At 41.3% G+C, this 25,517-nt stretch overlaps 1 protein-coding gene across 3 annotated transcripts in view; it reads left to right on the top strand.

The window, feature by feature from the left end:
- The window catches only part of LOC311253302 (voltage-dependent L-type calcium channel subunit beta-4-like), a 78,765-nt gene that overhangs the window by 4,702 nt on the left and 48,546 nt on the right, over positions 1-25,517 (top strand). The window lies entirely within an intron of this gene.

The following is a 25,517-nucleotide window of genomic DNA, read 5'->3' as shown; positions in this document are numbered from 1 at the left end:
ATGTCACCTTACTGTTGTTCAATAGGACTTGCTATGTTTGGGCTGTGGCCTTTTGGAAATTGCATTTGTAATAGAGCAATGAGTGACACTGAGAAGAGCAGCAGAAGACCGGGACAGAGGCCGAAAGGGTGGGTGTGTATTACGACGGGGCTGCAGCTCGTAGGCCGCTGTATTGGACTGCAACAAAAGCAGACGCTGGTGGCAGGCTCAGGAGCACTGGGATGAACACTTGCTGAAAGAATAACACTGCACGCTGGTTTCGGTTGACATCTTCTAGCACTATGGTAACAGAGGGCTGACCACACAGCTAATAATGACTATAATGCACATGTAATGAAATGCAAACGTACAGTCCTGTCATTTACTCGTGTGCCAGGGCCGAGGGGCTGTACTGCACCTGACCTACACACTCAAAACAAGAAATTAGGCTACGAGTTACACCACAGGGACAGAGCTCACAAATTATAAATCTATATTAATTTATAACATGACGTGTGACGTGTCAAAACTCTTGCACACAGAGTCAGTTGGGAGTATAATCGAGGACAGTATTTCAGGAGCTTCTACTCTGACATTTTCAGCTACAAAAATATTCACAGTAGAAAATACATTATAACAACAGTTACAGTGCACAGCAGCAGCTTGCATGCAACCAACCACCAACATTTCAACTGCATTTCAGGGAATGTGATCCACCTTTTTTGCTGTCTGCATGGACTGTTTATCTGTATGCAGCCGAACTACAAAAAAAATCTTGTCCCTAACACTACATTGTTAATTACCATTCTCTTACTGGACCCATCATACACACAGGCGATTCTCCTGGAAACCCCCTTTCCCAACTCTGGGAACCTGGCAGATAAGACTGTGTAGTAACAGTGACTTGAAACTAATTCGTCTATCCTTGACCTTGAAGACCTTTGACTGAATGTGATGAGCATAATGGCAAATGAATTACGAAGTTCCATAGTTACCAAGTGTAGAACATTCCATTGTTCTAACACTTTCCACCTTGAGTTATTAATTTTAGCTTTATATTGGATTTCTAACATGTTACAATACTGCCATCTACTGATCATGTATGGTTAATTATTTCCAGTAATAATACGTATTGAGACTTAGTTACAAAGATATATTTATATCAATTAGTAAAGGAATTGTTGTGGAATCTCCATTTATTTAGAAGTAGTGTCAGAAATGATAGTCTGATAGTGTTTTGCATAATGATAATACGTTTTCGCATGATAAATTGCCCCAAAAGAGTAAATCATTGATTAATTTATTGTTCCGTCTCCCTTTCACTACCAGTTTCACATCTAGATTATGTAAAATATTTTGGTGGGTCATATGGATGACATATATATGATTTTTTTTGCACATAAAACTTTTTAAAAATGTAAAGTTTCTGAGAGTTTCTGGCCTTTTCACCGTCTGTCTTATCCCTAACCCTCAGATAAAGAAAGGAGAGGACAGAGTGAAATTAGTGAAACAACCAACACCACAGTCCAACAAGGATAAAATCAACTGGAAACGTGGGGTTCTCTTTTTTTGTGCTGTTTAGCGTTTACTGCTTTTTGCTTCTGTTGCGTTTTGGTATTTTTTGTTTTTCTGCACTCCTAACACCTACACGACCCACCACTAAGCTGCCTCTGCTGGAGAAGTCTGCTGGCAGGCTTCCCTTGCCAAACAGCTGAAGAGAGTCTCCGGTAAAACTTGTCACCCAGCCACCACAAGGCACCACAAGGGGAAACACCGCTGGGAGTCCATTATGATGAGGTTTCTGGCCACAACGTTCAGCACTATGGGCTCCGAGCTCATCTACTCTCTCTTCTACAATGGCCTTCACAGCTCCAAGTAGGCACTGTAACTGCCGCAGAAAGATGTACAGTATTTGCCAACAATTATAACTTCTTAATGACACTTTATATTATTTCAGCTGTGTTTTATCATATTGCCATTTATGTGCTGTTTTCCAGAGATATTAATGCCGTTTTTTGTTGTTGTTGTTTTTTTTTTTGTTTTTTTTTTTAGAAAATGACTTGTTTTTCGGAGTTTAATTGGGTTTTAGGGTATGTTGACCCCATCCAACATACACAATAGGGTATGTTTAGCCAGTGAACTACACTGAATGGACAACATGTGGTGTCCACATGGTCAATTAGAGAATACCTGTGATGCCAGAAGCTAACAACAGAAGCTAGATGCAGGAAAAAGTTTGGCAGGGAGAATAAGGGGACATTAAAAGACTAATAACTCCTAAATTATAATATTATAATAAAGATCCGATAGATTTTAATTCCCAATCTGATTTAACACTTAAACAGGTACCGTCCAGAATGAACAGGACGAGAGGCTGAGGACTCACAAGAAACAATTTATTCATAGAATTGTAGAGGGTTAAAAAAAAAAACATTTGTAAAAAGGGGGTCCTAAAGCTACATGATAGCAATATTAAAACAATGAGTTGTGCAATTAGCTAGGCACTAATATAGTCACTTGATATAGATAGCAAAGATACACTGGGGGAAATTTAGGTGCTACTAATATATTTTACTCCATAGGGCAAAATATCACTGTACACGTTTAGAATCACAACAGGGAATATCAGGCACATTAACCACCGTTACACTATAAGCAAACAAGAGGGATCCCTAAATTTATAAAGGACCTATACCACCAAAATTATCAAGCTACTGCTCAAGAATTGCACAATACCTGACAACAATAGTGCACATGCCCACCATAAAGGAATACCAAAAAGTAAACAAAAAACAAAGAAAACAGTTGTAAACCAAAAAGGCCCACTACACAAACTACACATGTAATATGAGAAAAAACAGTGACAGTCACTTATTGCACTTGAAGACAGTCCTATAAAAAATAGACAGATTAAATTACCTTCAAGCTTATTTTAGCAAACACTGTATTTCATAAAATTATCACCCAAATATGCTGTACCTTGAGGTTAATTAGATTGCACCCAGACCAGCGGTGTGCTTAATTGCTGTGATGACCAATACTAGAAGAAGAAGAAAAGAAACATACACTTAACATCACATAGTTAATGTTAGATTCTAGTACAGCCTCAAAATAAATCTCAAGGTGCACGACTCACAATCATAATCCCCACACAAAACCTGCACCAGATGTGCACACACAGATGACTGGTGGTTATGACCGAATAAAGAAAATTATTTGACTGTACATTCTTTAACTAACGCAGGTGATTCTGTTTGGTATAATAAGAGCGTTTGCCTACCGAGATTATGGCATGCCTTTACAGTGTACCTATATGACCACCAATCTCCTCCACTGTATTCTGGGGTCTATGAGAACGCACGCATTTCCTATTTAGTAACACTTACTATGTGCTCTTCGGGGACATGGTATAATAATGTGTTTAAATAATGCCTGGAGTCCCTTCGCACTGTGCCTGCCCTTCTGTGTCCTGCAGACCGGTAGCAGAGAGAGAGAGCCCACTAACTTTCATGTCCCTAAATAGTCTTCAGATGAAGAAGGGGGAACGTTAGCTACTGTCGTCCTGATGTAATCTTCCCTAACTTGTTAAGAGTCCTAAAGGCATCCCCGTTACAGTGGCCCCCATTTTAAAAGGTGACAAATTACAGCCACATTATAAACACTGTTTGAACTACTTGGTTATTCGCAGTGTGGGGCAGCTGTGAGTTTCTAGCTGAGGTAGCAAGGGTTAGATTTACTGACTTTGGAAAGTGAAAGGGATTAGTGTGATGCCTTGCTGTACTTCTTTGGGGCCGTCTTTGACTAGGTTAGGCTCTCCTGTTGATGATCTAAAGTCGATGGTGGGGTGCCAGGACTATTTAATCCGGTGCTCATGGTTTGACTACCTGGCTCAGGGACAGTGGGGGAGGGGGCCTGAACTCTCAACTGGTCGGGCTTGATGGTGACTACAGCTCCCTCTGAGTCACTGTCATCATCACCCATGTTATAATTTGACTGTCGAGGTGGGTCGTCTGTAAGGCCAGGGTCAGGTTGCTTTTGTGTCATAGGCATGCTTTGGTAACAGTTGGCAACACTCTGAGCTCTGACCTTTTAAGATTCTGTTCTGGACCAGCACCATCTCTGGGGCATATTTCGTAGACTCCTCCTTCGTCATCCAGGTTATTCACAACCACGACTGGGTCCCAAGCATCCTGAATTTTGGGACATCCTGTGGGGTGACTTTTCGAGAAGGGAAGTTGCTGTTGGCTGGTAGTGTCTATTTCTCCATTCTGCAGCCTGCTGGAGCTGCTCCTTCACACAAAGATAGACTGAACTGAGATGATTTTGGTGTTCATCCACCCAATCCTGTGTTGACCTGGACATAGGTTCTTCCTGAGATACATCCAAAAAAAAAAATCCATGGGCAGCTGGGTCATCTGACCAAACATAAGCTTCTATGGCAAATAACCAGTAGATTGGTGTCCCATGGTGTTAAAAGCATAGAGCACCTGAGGTAGGTATTGTGGCCATTTTCTTTTCTTCTCTTGGGGGAGGGTGCACAACAAGTCGTGAAATGTTAGATTAAATCTTTCACATTACCCATTGCTCTCTGGGTGGCATGCTGTGGTTCTGCTTTTTGTAATTCAATACAGGTGGCACAGTCATTTCAAAAGATCCCCTTCAAAACTCTTTCCATGATCGCTGTGAATAAGATTGGGCTAGCCATAGGTGTAGAACCACTTTTCTGTCAGCACCTGGGCCACCATACTGGCCCACTGATCTGGTGTTTGGTGTGTATGGTATTTATACATTTATACATCCGTGACCACCAGCACATTTTCTCGTCCATCACTGGCCTTATCATTAGATAAGTATGGTGCAATTGATGGCAATAACTTCTCATGGTTTTGAAGCAGGCAGACTTCCCTTGAATGTACAGACTGCTCTGGGCCAGCATGCAACGGTTACACTCTTGACAATTTCGTTCTATGTTACTTCCCATAAATGGCCAAAAACACCTCTGCCTGACGAGGCTCATGGTGCCCCGATGGCCATGATCATCATGGAGACTTTTGAAGACCTCTGCCTGCAAGCACTTGAGCAACAGTAGTTGGAACAGAACTTGCCCTTCCCCTGTTGACTGTAGTTGGCGATATAGAACACCACCCTTTGTTTTAATTTTGGCCCACTGATGCACCAACTTCTTCACTCCTTTACAAGCATAAGCCATTTCTTGTTTTGTTGGTGGCTTTCCACTTCGCCAGTACTGACACCAATTACTAGAGTCATTACAAAGTCAGCTTTGGGCTGTGATGGAAAAGCAGCAATAGCTTGGCATGTGGCAGCATTGGCAACTTGAGGCATGTCTTTTGTCTGTTCATGAACTTCATGTGGAACCTTCAAGCCAGGGAATACAGAGGACATGTTCTGGGAGTGCAGCTGGCGTGACAAGGCATCTGCATTTTGGTTTGTTGGTCCTGATCGGTACTTAATCTCAAAATCAAAGACTGCCAGCTTTGATGCCCACTGTTGCTCTACAGCCCCCAGTTTAGCTGACTGCAGATAGGGGGTTGTTATCTGTGAACACTACAAATGTATTTCCAAGCAGATGCTCACTGGTCACTGCCCATTTCAATGCCAGGAATTCCAGCTTTCTGGAACTGTAGTTGGACATGTTCCTTTCTGTGGGTCTGAGGCCCCTGCTTGCAAAAGCAATTGGTCGTTGTTTTCCCTCAGGGTCCTGGGACAACACAGCCCCAAGTCCAGCATGGCTAGCATCTATTTTGAGGACAAAGGGTTTGGTGAAATCAGCCTTTTGAGTGTTTGGAATGCATTTTCATACTCATCGCTCCAGTGGTCACTTTGACATCTTTCCCAAGGTTATTGCATTTCTTCTTGGTGCCTATAATTTCAGCCACCATCTGGTGGAGTGGAGCAGCATACTTTGCAAAACCCTCCACAAAATGGCAATAAATGTAGGAAGCAAATCCCAGAAATTATCGGAGCTCTGTGCATGTAGTAGGTTGTGCCCATCTGGCCACTGCTGATCTTGGAAAGATCAGTAGCAATGACGGATGCAGAAATCACATGGCCCAGGTATTTGACTTCAGATTGAAAGAAGTGACATTTCTGTAGCTTCAATTTCAGATTGTGTTCTTTGAGGCTGGTCAGAACCAGATCCAGACGTTGGAGATGCTGGTCAAAGGATGATGAAAAATGACAATAGCGTCTAGGTACAACAGTAAGGAGCTCTGATCTCAGAAGATCCACTCCATCAACCTTTGAACGGTGCTGGGGGCATTACATAGCCTAAACGGCATACGGTTCAACTCAAAGAGTCCAAAAGGTGTACAAATGGCAGTCTTTGCTTTGTCCTTCTTTGCCACAGGACACACTTGCGAGGTCCAATGTAGAAAACCACAGAGCACCTGTGAGAGCATCCAAAGACTCCTCAATTCGGGGGAGGTGATAAGCATCCTTCCTTGTTTGGCATTGAGCAAACAGTAGTCAACACACAACCTGATCTCTCCAGTTTTTTAAAAAACTACCACAAGTGGGGAGAAGTATAGGCTACAGCTTGGACGTGCAATACCTCTTTCCAACAGCTCCTGAATATGGGCTTTGACTTGTTCATACTGTAATGGCGGGAGTCTGCGGTAACGTTGCTACACTGGTGCATGTTCCACCAGTGTAGTACGTCCCAGGCCTCCCTCTTCCTGACTGAAGACTGTGCTTTGTTTCTGCAAAAGCTTCGTTCCTTGTTGTGTCTGTTCAGAGGAAAGGTTTGACCACAACAGACTGGAAAGCTCAACAGAAGGGACTCACTGCCATCACCTATTGAATTACTGCTATAGTGTTATGGTCGTCAGACTCCTCAAGAAGGACCAAGCTCCCGATTGCAGTAGGTCGAGTCCACATTAGGAGGTGCAGTGGATGACCCTGGTACTGGATCTGGTACCTGTGATTGTTCTCAAATGCTCATTGGTTGCTTTCAAATCAAATCAAATAAATTTTATTTATATAGCCCAAAATCACAATCACATTGCCTCAATGGGCTTTACAATCTGTACTGTGAAAGACATCCTCTGTCCTTAGACCCTTGATTCGAGTGAGGAAAACCTGGAGGAAACCTCAGGAAGAGCCACGGAGGAGGGATCCCTCTCCCAGGACGGACAGACATGCAATAGATGTTGCATGTACAGAAAAGAACAACAAAATCACAGTTTACAAGTTGCATTGACAGAATATCTGATACAAATTATAATATATGTAAAATATGTGGATCCAGGAGACGACTGAGCAAACCGAGGCATCGCCAAGTGGTGCCCGAGCCACACAACCTCCTGTCCACCGTGGTGACCTGGAAGAGGGCAATCCACACAAGATAATTAGCAGTAAAACAGAGAGATCAGAGTGAAGAGGCATCAAATTTGACAGAAATACAGATATAAGGAGATAGTAAAACAGAGGAGAGCAATGATCCAGCGGGGCAGCAGGAGCCAGGAAAGGTAGATGGTCCCGGGGGCCCGTGGTCCATCAGAAGGGAGCCTGAATGAAAAGAGAGGAGGAGGAGAAGGAGGAGAAAGAGCAGGAGGAAGCTATAGAGACACAGCTTGCAGCTTGTGGGGACAGAAAACAAAAACAAAAGTTAGAGAAATGTGATGTTAATCACAATAAGCAGATTGTTTCTTGTCGGCAGGGCGAGAAACTTGCATGACGGGACGGTGCGGGACAGATAAGGATCACGGATCCAGACCGGATCTGGCCCAGACCCTACCTGTATCCACTCATAAAGCAGCTGATCCGACCCAGATCCGATTTGGATCCACCTATGAAGCAGCTTATTTGGCCCAGATCTGACTTGACTTCACATTTTTCTTGTACAGAAATTATTCACATTTAAGAAGCTGGAATTAGGGAAATGTACATTTTTTTCATCAGATTAAACGTTTATAAGAATAGTTGCCTATTAATTTAATAGACCACTCTTAATCGATTAATCTTTGCAGCTCTACTAAATACCCTCAAAACTGTAACTTCAAGAACACACTAAGACATGCACGGCATCTAACTTGAAAAGCCTGTTTTAGGACATTCAGAATACACCAAATACTTCTTAAATTGACAATACCGGAGAGTAGACTGATCTTATATTTAAAGGCTTATCTACACCGATCAGACACAACATTAAAACCACTGACAGGTGACGTTAATAACATTGATCATCTCATCACAATGCGATGTTCTGCTGGGAAACCTTGGGTGCTGGCATTCATGTGAATGCCACTTGACAAGCACCACCCATCCAAACACTGTTGTGGACCAAGTACACCCCCTCATCACAACAATACTACCCGATGGCAGTGGCCCCCCAGCAGGACAATGTGCCCTGACACACTGCAAACACTGCTCAGGAACAGCTCGAGGAACACAACAAGGGCCCAAGGTGTTGACCTGGCCTCCAAATTCCCCACATCCCAATCTGATCGAGCATCTGTAAGACGTGCCGGAGCAGGTCTGATCCATGGAGGCCCCACCCTCAACATACAGGACCCAGAGGATCCACTATAAAACGCCCTGGTGCCAGACACCACTGGACACCCTCAGAGGTCTTGAGTCCATGTCTTGACGGGTCAGAGTTGTTTTGGCTGCACAAGGGGAACCTTCACAATATTAGGCAGGTGGTCATAATGTTATGCCTGATCGGCGTATATCTCCCAGCTGAGACTACAGGGGCTATCAGACTATCACCTCTTGAGGTACAAAGTGGGTAGTTTGGACTCATTACTACCCCCGGCTGGTTGACAAGCGCAATTATCTGTTACTAGAGTCGTAAATACTGTCGCTGTATGAGCATCCCTGGGGAAATGAATACACGTGAATTTGTTGACGGAGCCGGCGAATCACGAAATCGTCTGAAAAAACCTCAATCAAGTGCCAACAACAAGCTAGATTCAGAGATAGCTGGTAGTTTGTTAGCATATCGGCTGCACAGCACATTAGCATGCTAGAATTATTCTCATACCGAGTTGGTTATAGTGATTGCACCGACTAAGTTACTTCCAAAACACGACGCTTGGGCGTGAATGTGTTTAGTAACGTCTGAAAATATAACTACGTTTTCGGGAGTTACTGAATACAATCGCAAGTTGACATGTTCGGCGTAATAACTACAACCAACTCGGCATGACAACAGTAAGTAGCATGCTAACGTTACCTCCCGATCACACTGTTCAACAATTACGTTGATTATCTGCATGAACTAAGGAATCCGCAACTTTTCAAGACAAGACGTTCATAGTGTTTTAGTAAGTTAGTCATCGTTTACAGTCACTACATGAAAACGTGCAAGCTGACGTTGTGTTTGGTGTAATAACTACAACCAACTCGGTACAACAGTAGCTAAGTAGCATGCTAACGTTACCTCCCGATCACACTGTTCAACTATTACGTTGATTATCTGCATGAACTAAGGAATCTGCAACTTTTCAAGACAAGACGTTCATAGTGTTTTAGTAAGTTAGTCATCGTTTACAGTCACTACATGAAAACGTACAAGCTGACGTTGTGTTTGGTGCAATAACTACAACCAACTCGGTATGACAACAGTAGCTAAGTAGCATGCTAACGTTACCGATAACAACAATAGCCTGACGTTACCTCCCGACCACACTGTTCAACAATTATGTTGATTATCTGCATGAACTAAGGAATCTGCAACTTTACAAGACAAGACGTTCATAGTGTTTTAGTAAGTTAGTCATCGTTTACAGTCACTACATGAAAACGTACAAGCTATCGAAACGGACAGCATTAGCTTATCTCCCGGCTTTATTACGGTTATAAACTGGACAAATAGAGCCCCAATGAACACCACATAACAACAAGTCAACTCAAAGTAAAAGTCGGTAAGATAATAAATATGTATATATGTAATATATGACTTACAAATCCAGTAGCATTAAGGCTAGGTCGCCATCAGTTCTTTCAGCTCGCACCACGAGTGTAAGCTGGTCCAATATTTATCTGTGTCCGGCTCATATTATATCACTTTCTCTTTTTCTTTTCTTCGCCTCCTCAGACAATAACTTCTTGGCTTTTTTAGCTGGCTTGGCCATGGCATTGGTTTACAAAAAATCCAAGTAGCTGCTGGCTAAATCCACTGACGAATAAACATGTCGTAAAGCAGGTCTCACTAGACTTCTTTACGTCAGGTATGTCGCTACCCGCTCTGAGAAGTTACACAGTGAGGTTTCTGCCGGCACGACCCCCCTCAGGCTGCAGAGGCATCACCGTTCATCCTATTAGCCGTTATTCTGCCACTTAACTGAGTTTAGAAATATTATTTTAAGGTCGAAAAACTACCTAGTGTTGCTTTAATTCTTGTTGTATCAAATTGTGCCTTATGTTCTAGATCAGAATAAGAATAGGAAATTAATGAGACTATGAAATAACACAACTGCATAACACTACTAATTATAAAAAAAAAAATGATGATTTGGTCACAAAAGATCTCGAATTTGAGCTTAACAGTTCACTAAAATGTGTTTCTGAAGACACTGAAAGAGAGAAACAGGCAATACAGAAAAAACAATCTTATTTCATGTTTTATCAGCACTGCCTAGTTTTTACACTTTGCTCTGTGTCTTGTGAGCCTGGTGAGTTGTGCTGGACATACCTGCACCAGATGTGCACACACACAGATGACTTGAGGCTATGATTAAATAAAGAAAATTGTTATTCTAACTGCTGTATCGTAGACAACTGGACGTATTTCAGTTTCTTGAAGACGTTTCACCTCTCATCCAAGAGGCTTCTGGTTTGAAAGAGGATTAAAGAATCCATCCATGTCAAACTGGAATGACCGTCTTTGAACAGAGGAGGTGGTCTAAGACATGACTTATCACCCACCTACAATGCAGTACTGAGTTCCCTCCCCAGACAGCTAAAACAACCATTCACACCTGGCCTCACCTAGCCTTAGCAACCCACATGAAGGCCGGTTAAGTCAACAACCCACAAGTGGCCCCATCAACTCTGAAACTCAGAGCTCATACTGTTCTTAACGAGCGCCATCATAACTATGCCAAACCTGTAGGCGGCAGTGTAGCGATGTATGTAATGTATGTAAATATGTATATGTATGTACCTACGTCTTGGGAGTGAAAGCTGTAGAAAAACTGCTGACCTCCGTGCTCTTCTTCGCCTCTGCTCCTCGATATAGTAGAGCAGTCGTGTTTGCAAATGCAAACAGGCCAAAAGCGTTTTCACAAACGTAAAAATGAGCACTACCTTAACAGCATCCATGATCAGTAAGCAAACAAATTGTAAACATAGGACACTCTCATGACGTGATGCATTTTTAGCCGCATACTGTGACGTTTGAGTACCTAAAACTCTGTTTGACCCAGTACACACGCAAACACAAAAACGCTGTTTTCAGAAATCTCCACTTTGAGTTTTTAGAAATTATCGTTTTCCGTGATAAAACCTCTGTTTTCTTATAAATGAAAGGCCAAACCGCATGAAAATATATGCGTTTTCCCTCCGTGTAAACAGGGTCTTAGTTAGAACTGAAGAAGCCTCTTGTATGAGAGGTGAAAGTCCAGTTGCCTACAATACAGCACTTAGAATTACCATGACATCGACAAAGAAAACGGTACATTCTTTAAATTACCGAGGTAATTCAGTTTGGTATAAAGTGAAGAATACTATTTTCTTTTTATTGAGAATCATTTATTGCCGGCTGGTGCCAGCAGGATGGTGTTGTGGTCAGCAAGGCAAAAGGGGGGGGGGGTTGGGGGCAACTGATCTATATGCATCTGGAACGGATCCATAGCATTTATCCAGAGTCTTCCCCAGGCGGATGGTGCAGGTGACATGTTGATGAAATCCTTTCGGTGACTTGTCAGTGGAACAATGGTTGAAGTCTCCCAGGTTCAATTTGGGAGAGTCGGGGGAATACGAGTTCCAGTTTGTTTACAGTTTTCTTTATGTGGCCTATGGCAGTGGAAGCGTTTGCTCTGGGGTGAATGTAAACCAGGAAGAAAAACAGCTGTGGGAACTCCCTGGGAAGGTAGAAAGACTGTCAGTCTTTTTTAACCACGTCTCCGTAAATGCAAGAATGGAGGTAGTCCTGTATTCATGCATGTGGTTAATGTTGGTTTGCAGCTCGTCTGTTTTTTGATGCAACGAGCGAACGTTAGCCAGGATGACTGAGGGGAGCGCTCTGTGTTTACATTTCTCCCTCTTAAGTATGGCCCTAATTCCGCCCTTTTTCTTTCCCCTCCTGGTTACCTTCTATATGTTGTAATTTGAGTCCCCTTTATTGAAGAGTGGTCCTGTTGTATTTCCTCAGGAAACGTGTTTGTAGTAGTGCCTTGATGGGGGTAAAGTGAGGCGAACCGCAGCAGAAGGTCTCGGTTGAAGGTGACTCGTGGCCTGTCGGGAAGATTGATATCGAGTCCAGACAGGCCTTCGGGTGTCCATGCTGAGATTGATCGCTTTCCAGGCAACGTGAAGTAATCCAGCAGTAGAAACAGTGACCAGAGAAAACACAAAAAAAAAAACCAAACAATCGCGGAGCCGGCGAAGACACTCACGCGAGTTTGAAAGTTTAAAAGAAGGGAAAAAAGGCAACCAGACGCTGTTAACCCAGTTGGTTGGTGTCTAGCGCGGCAGACAACATGTACGTCCACAGATGAACGAAAAAACACATGAAAAACATTAGACAAAATATACAAAACCGTACATATATGTATAGTTTTAAATGCATTTCATTGTGATGTTTAGAAAAACATATAACTTGTGACTTTGCTTCAGATAGTTTTAAAGCCCATTTACTTGCCCAATCCTCCACCTGAATGACTGCATTTTGTTTTGTAAATGCTTTAAATTATGCCCGCTTATCCATAAGGCCCCGTCATCTGCAAATAACGATTTCCCTATCCCTCTATCAATCTGCTGAAACACATCATTATTCATAATATTAAACAACACTGGACTGCAGACACTACCCTGTGGGGTTCTATTCTCTACTTGATGAACTTTAGAATGCTCTGTCCCTACCCTTACCTCTATTGTCCTAACAAATAGAAAGTCCAATACCAGTTATATAACCTGCCACCAACTCCGAACTCTTCAAATTTAATCAACATGTTAAGTTGGGGTTTTTCAGTAGACTAAATGCAGAGACTGGAGACAGACTTCAGGGAGCAAAAGGTTTATTTGCAACAGTGAGTTCATGAGGTAATGTGGGTGAGATGACCAGGCTGGCAGGTAGGCAGGCCGGAAGGCAGGCAGGGTTTTCAGGAGCTGGCGTGGAAGAACGCAGAAGGGCTGGTAAGCTGGAAACAGAGCGGAGAGGCGCTGGAGGTTTCTGCAGAGGAGGCCAACAAAACACGAGCATTAGCAGAAGAGCAAAAACACAGGACCATGGAATACTTAGAGTTTCGAGAAACAGCTAAATCTGTGGCACAGTGTAACAAGTCCAAACAGGACGGAATAATCTGAGTACATTAGGTTTATCTTGTAATTCTGATACATATATTTTTACTTCCTGACTGTTGGCTATAAGGCTCCTTGCATTCCACTGTAGGATAATTAATCCCATGTAGTCTACTTGCCAGGAATGTGAACCCAGAAATGTTGAGTACACCAAAATTTTATGTTAGAAATGTACAGTATGGGTCCCCAGCATTAAGAAACTGCCGGATGCTAACTTGCATACGCTGGGCAATTTGCATAATTAGCATTATTAGCATTAATTAGCATAATCGCCTATATGGGAAATATTTCAGCAACTGCTTGGCCGATTTGGACAATATTGGAGTGGTTTTGGGGGTTATTGAGGATACTGAATCCCTTTCTGACATTTTCAAAATTCCAAATGCCAGTTTAAACCAAAAGTACCACAAAGGCAAGTACTATATCAAACTAGAATACTATGTCTATGGCTAAATAATGTAGAGAAAGGAGTATAATACAAGTTACAGGTAGAACACAAGAGTCCTGGAACAGGTTTTAAAACACAAGTATACCCAAAATTATCAGAGCAGAAAACTCTATGTGCACTAGTTACACAGCGTGTTACAACTAGAAAACTTTCATCAAGCAAGAGCGCCTTGCACTTCTGCTACTCTGCACTATATAACCATATCTTCATCATCAATGTCATTGTCTGCTCTGTCTTCATCTTCTTCTTCAGACTCTACATTCTTGTCATCCTGCTCTTCTTGCTGTGAGTGTGTGAGCGGGTTGCAACATGTATTGTCATAGCCTTTGCAGAAGCAGTTGCTGGTACAGGCCAGGCCTGCAGCTGTGCAGCTGCACTTTGTTGTTGTACATGGCTTTAACCCAGCTTTGCAGCTACAGCTGATAATGTCCAACAGGGCAGGAGGAGCAACGGGGCTTGCATCCAGGACAGGCATGATGACTTCCTCTCCTTCCTTCTCGCCTTCCTTCTTGTCCCATCCAAACTTGGTAATGTCCACAGCTGGTGGATCAGGGCGGTCTGCTGCTTTCCAAAGCAGCACCTGTAGATGGGCACATCGTCCATGGAGGTGCGCGTTGCACACTGTAGGAGGCGGTGTCTTCAGTGCTGGGGGGGTTTTGCGCTTTCGGTATATGTCATATCTGGCGACATTCAGAGATGCAGACTTCCTGTGGTTGTACAGAGCCAGGAAGAAACTCCCCACTGCCTCTGTGATTTGCAAATCAGTAGCTCCCTCCTCTCCGATGAAGTGAAGCAGGTCACCAGGTACTACTCTCATGGCCTTGAGCGCGGACACCTTCCCTTTACCAATGGGATAGGAGGTGGTTTCACACCCGGAGGAGCGTGCATAGCCAGGATGGAGCGACAGTGCTCACCCAGATTCTCTACTGTCAAATTGATGTTGAGAACAGTGCCATCCCATCTCTCCATCTGCAGGTGACATGTGATACCCACCTTCCAGCACCAATAGACCATGAGCACAAACACATCAGTGTCGTCGCTGAGAATGTGGACAGTTTTAGCACCACGCCTGGCTGCATCCAACATGTATGAGATGAGGGAGACGTCAGCCTCGTCATGAGTGACAATACTGTCTGCTCTGCTGACCATCTCGATGTGATCTCCTGGGTTGTTGAGCAAACAATGCCTCAAGGTCACATATGATCTTCCCATTGACCTACACTCCTTTTGTCTTGAATTTCATTGTCACCACCTTATTTGAGATGGGTGCATGAAATCCCCCAGGAAGCGATGAAGAGAACAGTGTGCTCATGTCCTGCCCGATCTTCAATGCATCTTGCACATTCACCTTTCCATCCGCCACCTGGCCATTTATGATATGGTAGAGGGTAGTAGTCTCTGTGGTGAGTGGGTGAGAGTTTTCCCATAGCACTCTCAGGATTTTAGCCCGGTCAACTCCAGCCGTCTTTTACCCTCTTCTTTGTGTCTGTTGGGCTTCATTGTCTTTTCCAATGCTTCAGCATCATCGTACATCTCATCCAATGACTTGGAGAGATGGGAGCAGATGCCGAAAGATTGGATCCACACTGTGACCTGCTCAGTGTTGGTGGAGATGCCCTTCATGCCTCCTACTCCCTTCCCTTGCTTGATGCATGTCTGCTCCCCAAACGTATCTCCACTCACTGCAGCTGCACCATCTGAGTGGCAGCACACATGGCTTCCGGCAACAAGGTCATCCTTGGCAGTAGCAGGAAGGTGCTGCATGTCGCGCAGATGCCACGTGATCCATCTTGAGTAGTTGTGATGACCGGCAGCAAAGAAATAGGGCAGCATCTCTTCAAGGCATTGTTGTTGTAGCAGCCAGTCACCCTCTCTTTCCGCTTGCCAGAACTTGTGAGCTATTAGGGTTGGGGTGATGAAGCAATCCACCCATAGCCGGCCTGTGGGGCGCTCTCTCGCTTTCTCCAGGAATGCTGTTATCTGCGCGTGCGTCTTCTCTCCGTCCACTAAGAAGTCATGAAGGAGAGCAGACACAACCATACGGAAGGCTCGCATAGCCTTGGGACAGGCCTTCCCATTGAAGATGGATGTCAGGCCTCCAAATGACGCACCTACTAGCTCCTCCACACCGGTTGAATTCATCAGTTCTCCGATTGAGCCGATGAATGACATGAGAGTGTGCATCATCCCAGGTCTGAGCACCACTGATGACCATCTCTGCGGCTCACTCCACTTGATCAGGCAAGCGATCACATACAGCTGCATGTCAAACGTTATATGACCGTGGCTCATGCCGAGTTGCCTGAGTGATGCGTCTAAGTAGGCGATGGTACTGAGCACTGTATCAGGGTGGGCAGGGGGTGAGTCAAGCAGAGGTCCAAAGACACTTATCGTCTTCAGCTTAGGAGCACTGTCATCACCATTGCGATCTTGCACAACATTGTAGGCCGACCAGTCCAGGGGAAGAGGGGAAGAGTGTAGCTGACAGAGCCAAGCAGCGTCCTTCTTCTGTGCTCTTGAAACACTCTGTTTGATGGCATCTTGGATACCATCAGTTCTTGGGACTTTTTTTAGAGCTGGTGGAGTCATCTCTTTGGGGCCTGTATTATGTGCGATGACAAAACTGCTTTTATCTGCAAGATAAAGTTTCCCAGCTTCAAGCTTCGTCAGACGGAGTAGTTTTAGTGACATGACCCCACCACCAGGAGTGGCTTCTCCAGTGAACAGGATACCTGCTGGATTCTGCACAAACTGAGTGGCCATGGCATGAGTCGTGCGGCGACCATTGGGTGTGAAGACCACAAGATCAAGATTATCACCCCAACTGTGGATAGGGCCAATGCGCCTCTCCAAGCCGACTGCACGCAGGTACTTATCTGGGTCCTCAGAAGCATATTTGGCAGCTGACTTCCGGAACCGTAGGACTTCATCATAGGTAGTGACAATGCCATGATCATTTAGGTTCTGAACCAGTTCTGAGCTACCATGCTTATGGTGGAGTTTTACAGCAAGCCCCAGAGTTGTCTGATTCCAGCTCCTACTGATGTGCTGCTGGATGCATTGAGCGAGCGTAAGTAATGGTTTAGTCACTTTTCCTTCCTTGGACACGAGACTGGAGACAGGCTTGAGGAGGGTTGGACTTGTGTCTTGAACGACCTTGTCATGTCGGAAACTGCCAAGGTCATATTCACCAGGCAAGGGAATATTCCGGACCTCTGCCCGCACTCTCCTAACAAGCTTGGTGACATCATCATAATCAGTAGAGGTTTCAGCTTGTTTTACTAGTTTAAGTGTCTTACCGACGCGTTGGCTTTAGACGAATAGTCAGGCACCCTTCAACCTTCAGTACAACTACAGTGTCACCATAATAATCACACAAGTTGGATAGCATCTGCTTCCTGCAGAGGTCCCTGGAATTAGCAACATATACATCATGTAACTCTGACACAGTCCAGGTCACTGACTTGTTCGCATTCATGTGGTCAATGACAGCAGCTAAGCAGCTATCATCTTGTTTACAACTAGCACTTCCACTATCAATAGGCACCTTCCTAAAGGCATTGTGGCACTTGGTGTGATACTGGGCATCAGCTGCGGGCAGGTCCACAACGCCATTCACCTGTAGCTCCACTACCCCAGCCCAGTCATCCTGGCGCTCAGCACATTTAGACAAGATGACATCTTTGAAGGATGGAATACCTGGTCTCTCTACAGTTAGACATTGTTTGACTGGCTTCCACCTTTCAGGGTGTTTGGGGTCTTTAGGTTCACAAATGAGACCACAGAACAGACAGTGTTTCGAATACTCAAATACAGATACTTGAGACGAACGCTTTCCTGGCTGACTATGAGTTGAGTCCGACTTGCGTTTGGTCACATTTCTAGACACAGAGGTATATGAGCTGTAACATGATTTGTGACATAATACAGAGGCTGATAGAGCACCATGGGTAGCAATGATGTTTGACAAAGTCTCATGTATAACTGTATCTCCGAGCTCTTCACTCCTATTAAGCAGAGTAGCTATGCCTTTGGATCCAGACGTTTTGAAGTCATTGTCCTTGCCATTGCAGGGTGCGAATAGACAATTCTTCCCTGACATGCCAACCTGAAATAAAAAAACAATGCTTAATATGAGGATAAATTCCAATTTTAATGAATGCATGATCAAACATTCTTTGTATCGGTTGAATTTTAATAAATCTAGACTCAAATCTTCTCTGTATAGTTAGTAGATGATGCATCTCGGTAACTTACAGTGCAGCTGCAGCATGCGTCAGTCAGATGATGAATGAGGATGTATGCATCTGATTATGAACACCTGCAATTTAAATAAAATTGAATTAAGATAAAAGCTCCTCAAATCATAATAAAAATGAAAGCCTGAGTTCTACCAACAGGGAATAAATTAAGATAATCTTGAGCTAATCTAGGATTTGTTAATCCGGTTTTTAATTTCAGGTGTGTTGCACCACTTAAAGGTCCAGTGTGTAACATTTAAGGGGATCTATTGGCAGAAATTGAATATAATATACATAAGTATGTTTTCATTAGTGTATCATCACCTGAAAATAAGAATTGTTGTGTTTTAACTGTAGTTTTCCTACCGCTTGGAAAGGGAGAGGTGAGGGGCGCAAGTTGCAATCTAGAACTTCACCACTCGATGCCACTAAATCCTACACACTGGTCCTTTAAATTTTAAACCCTGATTAACAAAACTAGGACTACATAACTAATCTGTGATTAGTCTGTTAAATTACCCTAGTTACCAGGGTTAGTCTAGTGTTATTGAAGTAAATTACAACATATCCATTCTGCATGTTATTTCCTTTCTCCTGTGGGAATGCTGCTTTAGTGGCTAGCTAGCTAGCTAGTTAGCTAGCTAATGTCTATTGTCATGTCAACTGTTCCTGTAACATGATTACAAGTTTAAAGTTATAATTTATTTCTAAAACAACATATTAACTTGTCATGTCAGCTGTTCCTGTAACATTATTACAAGTTTAAAGTTATAATATATTTCTAAAACAACATATTCACTTAGCTAGCAAGCTAACTATGGATCTGGAGAAGAATTCATTAGGTTTTCCTATATCACATTAGCAAAAAGCTAATCGCAATTGCCAACTTTTGATAGTGATTATATTAAGACAACACTTAAGTATAATAAAATAGTATAATAAAAATGCCTGTTATTGGAGAGGGAGTGATACAGATAACTTACAGATAAGCCTACATGAACTGTCCGCCATCGAGACATCCATCAGTAGAGTAACTGTTAGGCATTCCAAATGATGAGGTAGGCTTTTTTTTGGTAGTTATGGTAACACTGTTGATGTATTAATTACTATTTATTACTAATGATATATCCACTACCTACACACTCTAATCGTGGTTATCTGCTTCTATTTGATCAACTTATTTGCATTGAGATTATATGATCCAAATATAACAAGCTCTGTTTTGTCCGTCTTTCCATCCAGCCAGTATTCCGCCCGACGCAGTAACCACAGCGGCAATGACACAAAGCCAAAAAACGCGGGCAGAACTGAAGAAATTTGAAGAAATATTACGTCTCAACATTCACACCAATGACATTGTGCTCTCTTGATTCTGAAATGCAGGTCCAATGTATTAAGCATATAAATAACCTCAAAATCGACTCAAAATTCATCAAAATTGGCCCACCGGGAGTTGAAATATGGCCACTTTTGGTTTAAACTGCCATTTGGAATTGAAAATGTCAGAAAGGAATTCAGCATCCTCAATAACCCCCAAAACCACTCCAATATTGTCCAAATCGGCCAAGCAGTTGCTGAAATATTGCCCATATAGGCGATTATGCTAATTAATGCTAATAATGCTAATTATGCAAATTGCCCAACATATGCAAGTTAGCATCCGGCAGTTTCTTAATGCTGGGGACCCATACTGTACATTTCTAACATAAAACTTTGGTTTACTCAACATTTCGGGGTTCACAATGGGGCTCTATAGGCTGGCAAATAGACTGATGAGGAACCACCACCCCATGATTGTGGCTGTGAGCTGGATATCCCTCCACTCCATTTCCTCAACTGTTTCCCACCCCAGGTCTTTGACGCCGAGATACTTTTCTGCAGCTTTCACTATGATTTAGATTTTTTCAGTTTTCTTGTCTGTTTGCGCAAAGCAGTTTATAACATCAACCATGAACAGTAGAAATTAATATCTCCCCACGATCAGAGTATCCTGCTTAACTTTGCTGCAGCCATCACACAGTCTCATTTTGTTGTTTTCAACACTCACTACTTTAGTGCCATCTTTATCTTGTTGCACCAGTACTTTCTTGGCTGCTTCCACGTAGGGTAATCCCTTGAGAAACCTTTATTTACTGCACTTCTGCTGCCCTTTTACTGATCTCACAGCCTAGGTAAGCAGCACTATTCCCACACATAGTTTAATTAAACACTTAAGCTCCTCTTTCACACTTTCCATAGTCATGCTCACCGCCACATCTTCCACATGTCTGTCTGCCTTTGCATACTGCAGCATCATGTCCATACTTTTGGTATTTGAAGCACCGCAGTGGAAATACACAGTAGAAATACACAACACAAAGTAGAAAAACACAACAGATATACACAGTACAAATATACAGTAGAAACATACAGTAGAAATACACAGAAGAAATATACAGTAGAAATACACAGTAGGAATATACAGTGGAAATACACGGTGGAAACATACAGTACAAATACACAGTAGAAATACATAACAACAACATAGAAAAACACAACAGAAATAAACAGTAGAAATATACAGTAGAAATACACAGTAGAAATACACAACAGATATACACAGTAGAAATATACAGTAGAAATACACAATAGAAATACACAGTAGAAACATACAGTAGAAATACACAGAAGAAATATACAGTAGAAATACACAGTAGGAATATACAGTGGAAATACACAGTGGAAACATACAGTACAAATACACAGTAGAAATACATAACAACAACATAGAAAAACACAACAGAAATACACAGTAGAAATATACAGTGGAAATACACAGTAGAAATACACAACACAAAATAGAAAAACACAACAGATATACACAGTAGAAATACACATTAACAATATACAGTAGAAATACACAGTATGAATATACAGTAGAAATATACAGTGGAAATACACAATGGAAACATACAGTAGAAATACACAGTAGAAATACATAGTAGAAATATACAGTAGAAATACACAGCACACAGTAGAAATACACAGTAGACATACACAGTAGAAATATACAGTGGAAATACACAGTAGAAATACACAGTAGAAATACACAACACAAAGTAGAAAAACACAACAGATATACACAGTAGAAATATACAGTGGAAATACACAGTGGAAACATACAGTACAAATACACAGTAGAAATACATAACAACAACATAGAAAAACACAACAGAAATAAACAGTAGAAATATACAGTAGAAATACACAGTGGAAATATACAGTAGAAATAAAGAGTAGAAATACACAGTAGAAATGGTAGAAATGGTAGAAACACAGTAGAAATACACAGTGGAAATACACAGTGGAAATATACAGTAGAAATACACAGTAGAAATACACATCACAAAATAGAAAAACACAACAGAAATATACAGTGGAAATATACAGTAGACATACACAGTAGAAATATACTGTGGACATACATAGTGGAAATATACAGTAGAAATAAAGAGTAGAAATACACAGTAGAAATGGTAGAAACACACAGTAGAAATACACAGTATAGAATATACAGTAGAAATACACAGTGGAAATATACAGTGGAAATACACAACACAAAATAGAAAAACCCAACAGAAATACACATTAGAAATACATAGTAGAAATACACAGTAGAAATGTACAGTAGAAATACACAGTAGAAATATACAGTAGAAATATACAGTGGAAATACACAGTAGAAATATAGTGGAAATGTACAGTAGACATATACAGTAGAAATACACAGCAGACAGTAGAAATACACAGTAGAAATATACAGTGGAAATACACAGTGGAAATATGCAGTAGAAATACACAGTGGAAAAATACAGTAGAAAAACACAGTAGAAATACACAACACAAAGTAGAAAAACACAACAGAAATAGACAGTAGAAATATACAGTAGAAATACACAGTAGAAATATACAATGGAAATACACAGTAGAAATATACAGTGGAAATACACAGTGGAAATATACAACACAAAATAGAAAAACACAACAGAAATATACAGTGGAAATACACAGTAGAAATATACAGTAGAAATACACAGTAGAAATACACAGTGGAAACATACAGTAGAAATACACAACACAAAGTAGAAAAACACAACAGAAATAGACAGTAGAAATATACAGTAGAAATACACAGTAGAAATGTACAATGGAAATACACAATGGAAATATACAGTAGAAATAAACAGCAGAAATACACAGCATACAGTAGAAACACAAAGTAGAAACACACAACACAAAATAGAAAAACACAACAAACATACATATACATACACACACATTCTACATACACAGTAGAAATATGCAGTAGAAATACACAGTAGAAATATACAGTAGAAATACACAGCACACAGTAGAAATACACAGTAGACATTTTATTCCCAGACATATACAGTAGAAATACACAGCACACAGTAGAAATACATAATAGACATACATAGTAGAAATACTGTATACAGTAGAAATATACAGTGGAAATACACAGTAGAAATACACAGTAGAAATATACAGTGGAAATACACAGTAGAAATACACAGTAGAAATATACAGTAGAAATACACAGAAGAAATATACACCAGAAATACACATTAACAATATACAGTAAAAATACACAGTAGGAATATACAGTGGAAATACACAGTGGAAACATACAGAACAAATACTCAGTAGAAATACATAACAACAAAATAGAAAAACACAACAGAAATAAACAGTAGAAATATACAGTAGAAATACACAGTAGAAATATACAATGGAAATACACAGTGGAAATATACAGTAGAAATGGTAGAAACACACAGTAGAAATACACAGTATAAAATATACAGTAGAAATACACAGTGGAAATATGCAGTAGAAATACACAGTAGAAATATACAGTGGAAATACACAGTAGAAATAAACAGTAGAACTACACAGCAGACAGTAGAAATATACAGTAGAAATACACAGTAGAATTATACAGCAGAAATACACAGTAGAAACATACAGTAGAAATATACAGTGGAAGTACACAGTGGAAATATACAGTAGAAATATACAGTAGAAATATACAGTAGAAATACACTGCAGATAGTAGAAATACACAGCAGAAATACACAACACAAAATAGAAAAACACAACAGAAATACACAATAGAAATATACAGCAGAAATACACAGCACACAGTAGACATACACAATAGAAATATACAGTAGAAATACACAGCACACAGTAGAAATACACAGTGGAAATATACAACACACAGTAGAAATACACAGTAGAGATATACAGTAGAAATACACAGTAGAAATATACAGTAGAAATAAACAGTAGAAATACACAGCACACAGTAGAAATATACAGTAGACATACACAGTAGAAATATACTGTAGAAATACACAGCACACAGTAGAAATACACAGTAGACATACACAGTAGAAATATACAGTACAAATACACAGAAAAAGATACAGTAGAAATATACAGTAGAAATACACAGTAGAAATACACAGTGGGAAAATACTAGCTGTGTCCAAATTCAGGGGCTGCATCCTTCGAAGGGCGCATTTGACGGCCAATTACGTCACAACGCAGCACAAAGGCTGTCCAAATACGAAGGCTCTTTCAAATGCACCCCAAAAATGCAGCCTTCTTTTCCCCCGCTGCCTCCCATATCCCAAGATTCTTCGCGCGCCGCTGCTCAGTCCTGAAAAAGAAGAGGGAAAAGAGAACAATGGCAACATCAAGTGGCGCGGACATGACATTTAAATGTAAGTTGGGTTCATACTCGTTATTTTTACTCATTTGAACATTAAAAGCCAGAAATGTTAATCGTAAGGGGACTTGGAAAACCCTTCAAATTTTAACTTTCAGTTAAAATACGTGACACTGGTAATGCATTAGCATACGGCATACATTAGCATTATGCCGTTGGAAGTAAAGCCTTAAAAGCCTTTACTTTCAAAATGTTAGGAGTTCAGAGGTTGACTTGTAGCTTATTGTGACGAGGCTATTTTTACTTCATGTACATAAATGGACCAACATGATCAAATTTAGATCAGGCTGTGATCTCTGCTTCATTTCCAGACTGTAAAACTGTAAAGTCTAGTTAAACGTTTGGATTGAATAAAGAGCTAAGTTTAGGATTATCATCATTATTATGATTATATTTTTGCCATATTAGAACCCTTTTGTCTGTTGACATAACACAACACGTGTTTTACATTTCATTTTGTTTTAGGGAGGTAAGGCAATAATAAATAGCCCATTTGTCAGTGTCCTGATATCACTTTTTGTAAATCTTTGCATCCCTGTGTTAATGTGATCCTGTGTTTACCTTTCCTCTTGCTTCTCTCTGTGTTTAGAACAATTCTGGAAAAAATGGGCCTGCAGGGGAAGGTCGAGCCCCAACAGGCAAAAAAAATGGGACAATCTAAAAAACAAATACAAAGTAGGTGCAGGTGTGAAAGATGATGTGGAAACTACATTTTATTTGTTTTACCCATGCAAGTCAATAAGTACTTTAAAATTGCTGAAGTGATTGATTTCCACTGCCTTAGGATTGCAAATATCCAGGGACAGGAGAGGGGGTCAACGGGAACTCCACTGCTGCTACTTGGCCCTGGTTTGTCCTCATGGATGATGTTTTAGGACAGAGGGCTTCCATTGCCCCCCCTGTCCTAATTGCCTCAATGCCTGAGGACACACCAGGGCCAAGTGCCGCGGTTGACCAGGCGGTTGACCCTTGTGGCCAGGAGGACGAGGAGGAGAGCCAGCCAGGGCCCAGTAGAAAGAGGAGGAAGGAGGATGAACTCCTTGAGCTCATCAGGGAGGATATGAGGCTGCAGAGGGAGGCAGAGGAGAGGAGGGAGCGAGAGAGCAGAGAGAGGATGGACAGGCTGTTCTCTCTGCTCTAGAGGATGGCGGATCGCTGATTTTTTTTTTTTTTTTTCTGTTCATTTATTTTGTTCATTTATGAGTTCTATTTGTTCACTTCAATCATTGTTTATATGTTATTTATTTCATTAATTAAAATGTTGTCACTTGTCACATGTTGTCTTTTCCATTTAGTATTCACACTGTTTATAGTATGAACATAATATTTACAAGTCAAAACATCAAACCTTTCTTCTTTCACTTTCTGTCCCATATTGCACCTTCAGCATACTAAATATAATTGTTATTCACCAATGGGTCAATGTTTATTTTGTAATGTTGATAATTCAATTTAAATTTTAAACATTTTGTTGTTAATTTTTGTACACGTTTGATAGATTTGAACCAAAACAGACTTTAATGCATCTCTTAATTTAAACTTAAACATAAAAACATTAAACAATTATCAA

The sequence above is a fragment of the Pagrus pagrus genome (assembly GCF_965226575.1).
Source record: "Pagrus pagrus genome assembly, chromosome: 24".
In the NCBI taxonomy this organism is placed as follows: Eukaryota; Metazoa; Chordata; class Actinopteri; order Spariformes; family Sparidae; genus Pagrus; species Pagrus pagrus.
The sequence above is the reverse complement of the archived record's forward strand: the minus strand, read 5'-3'. Positions and strand labels throughout refer to the sequence as shown.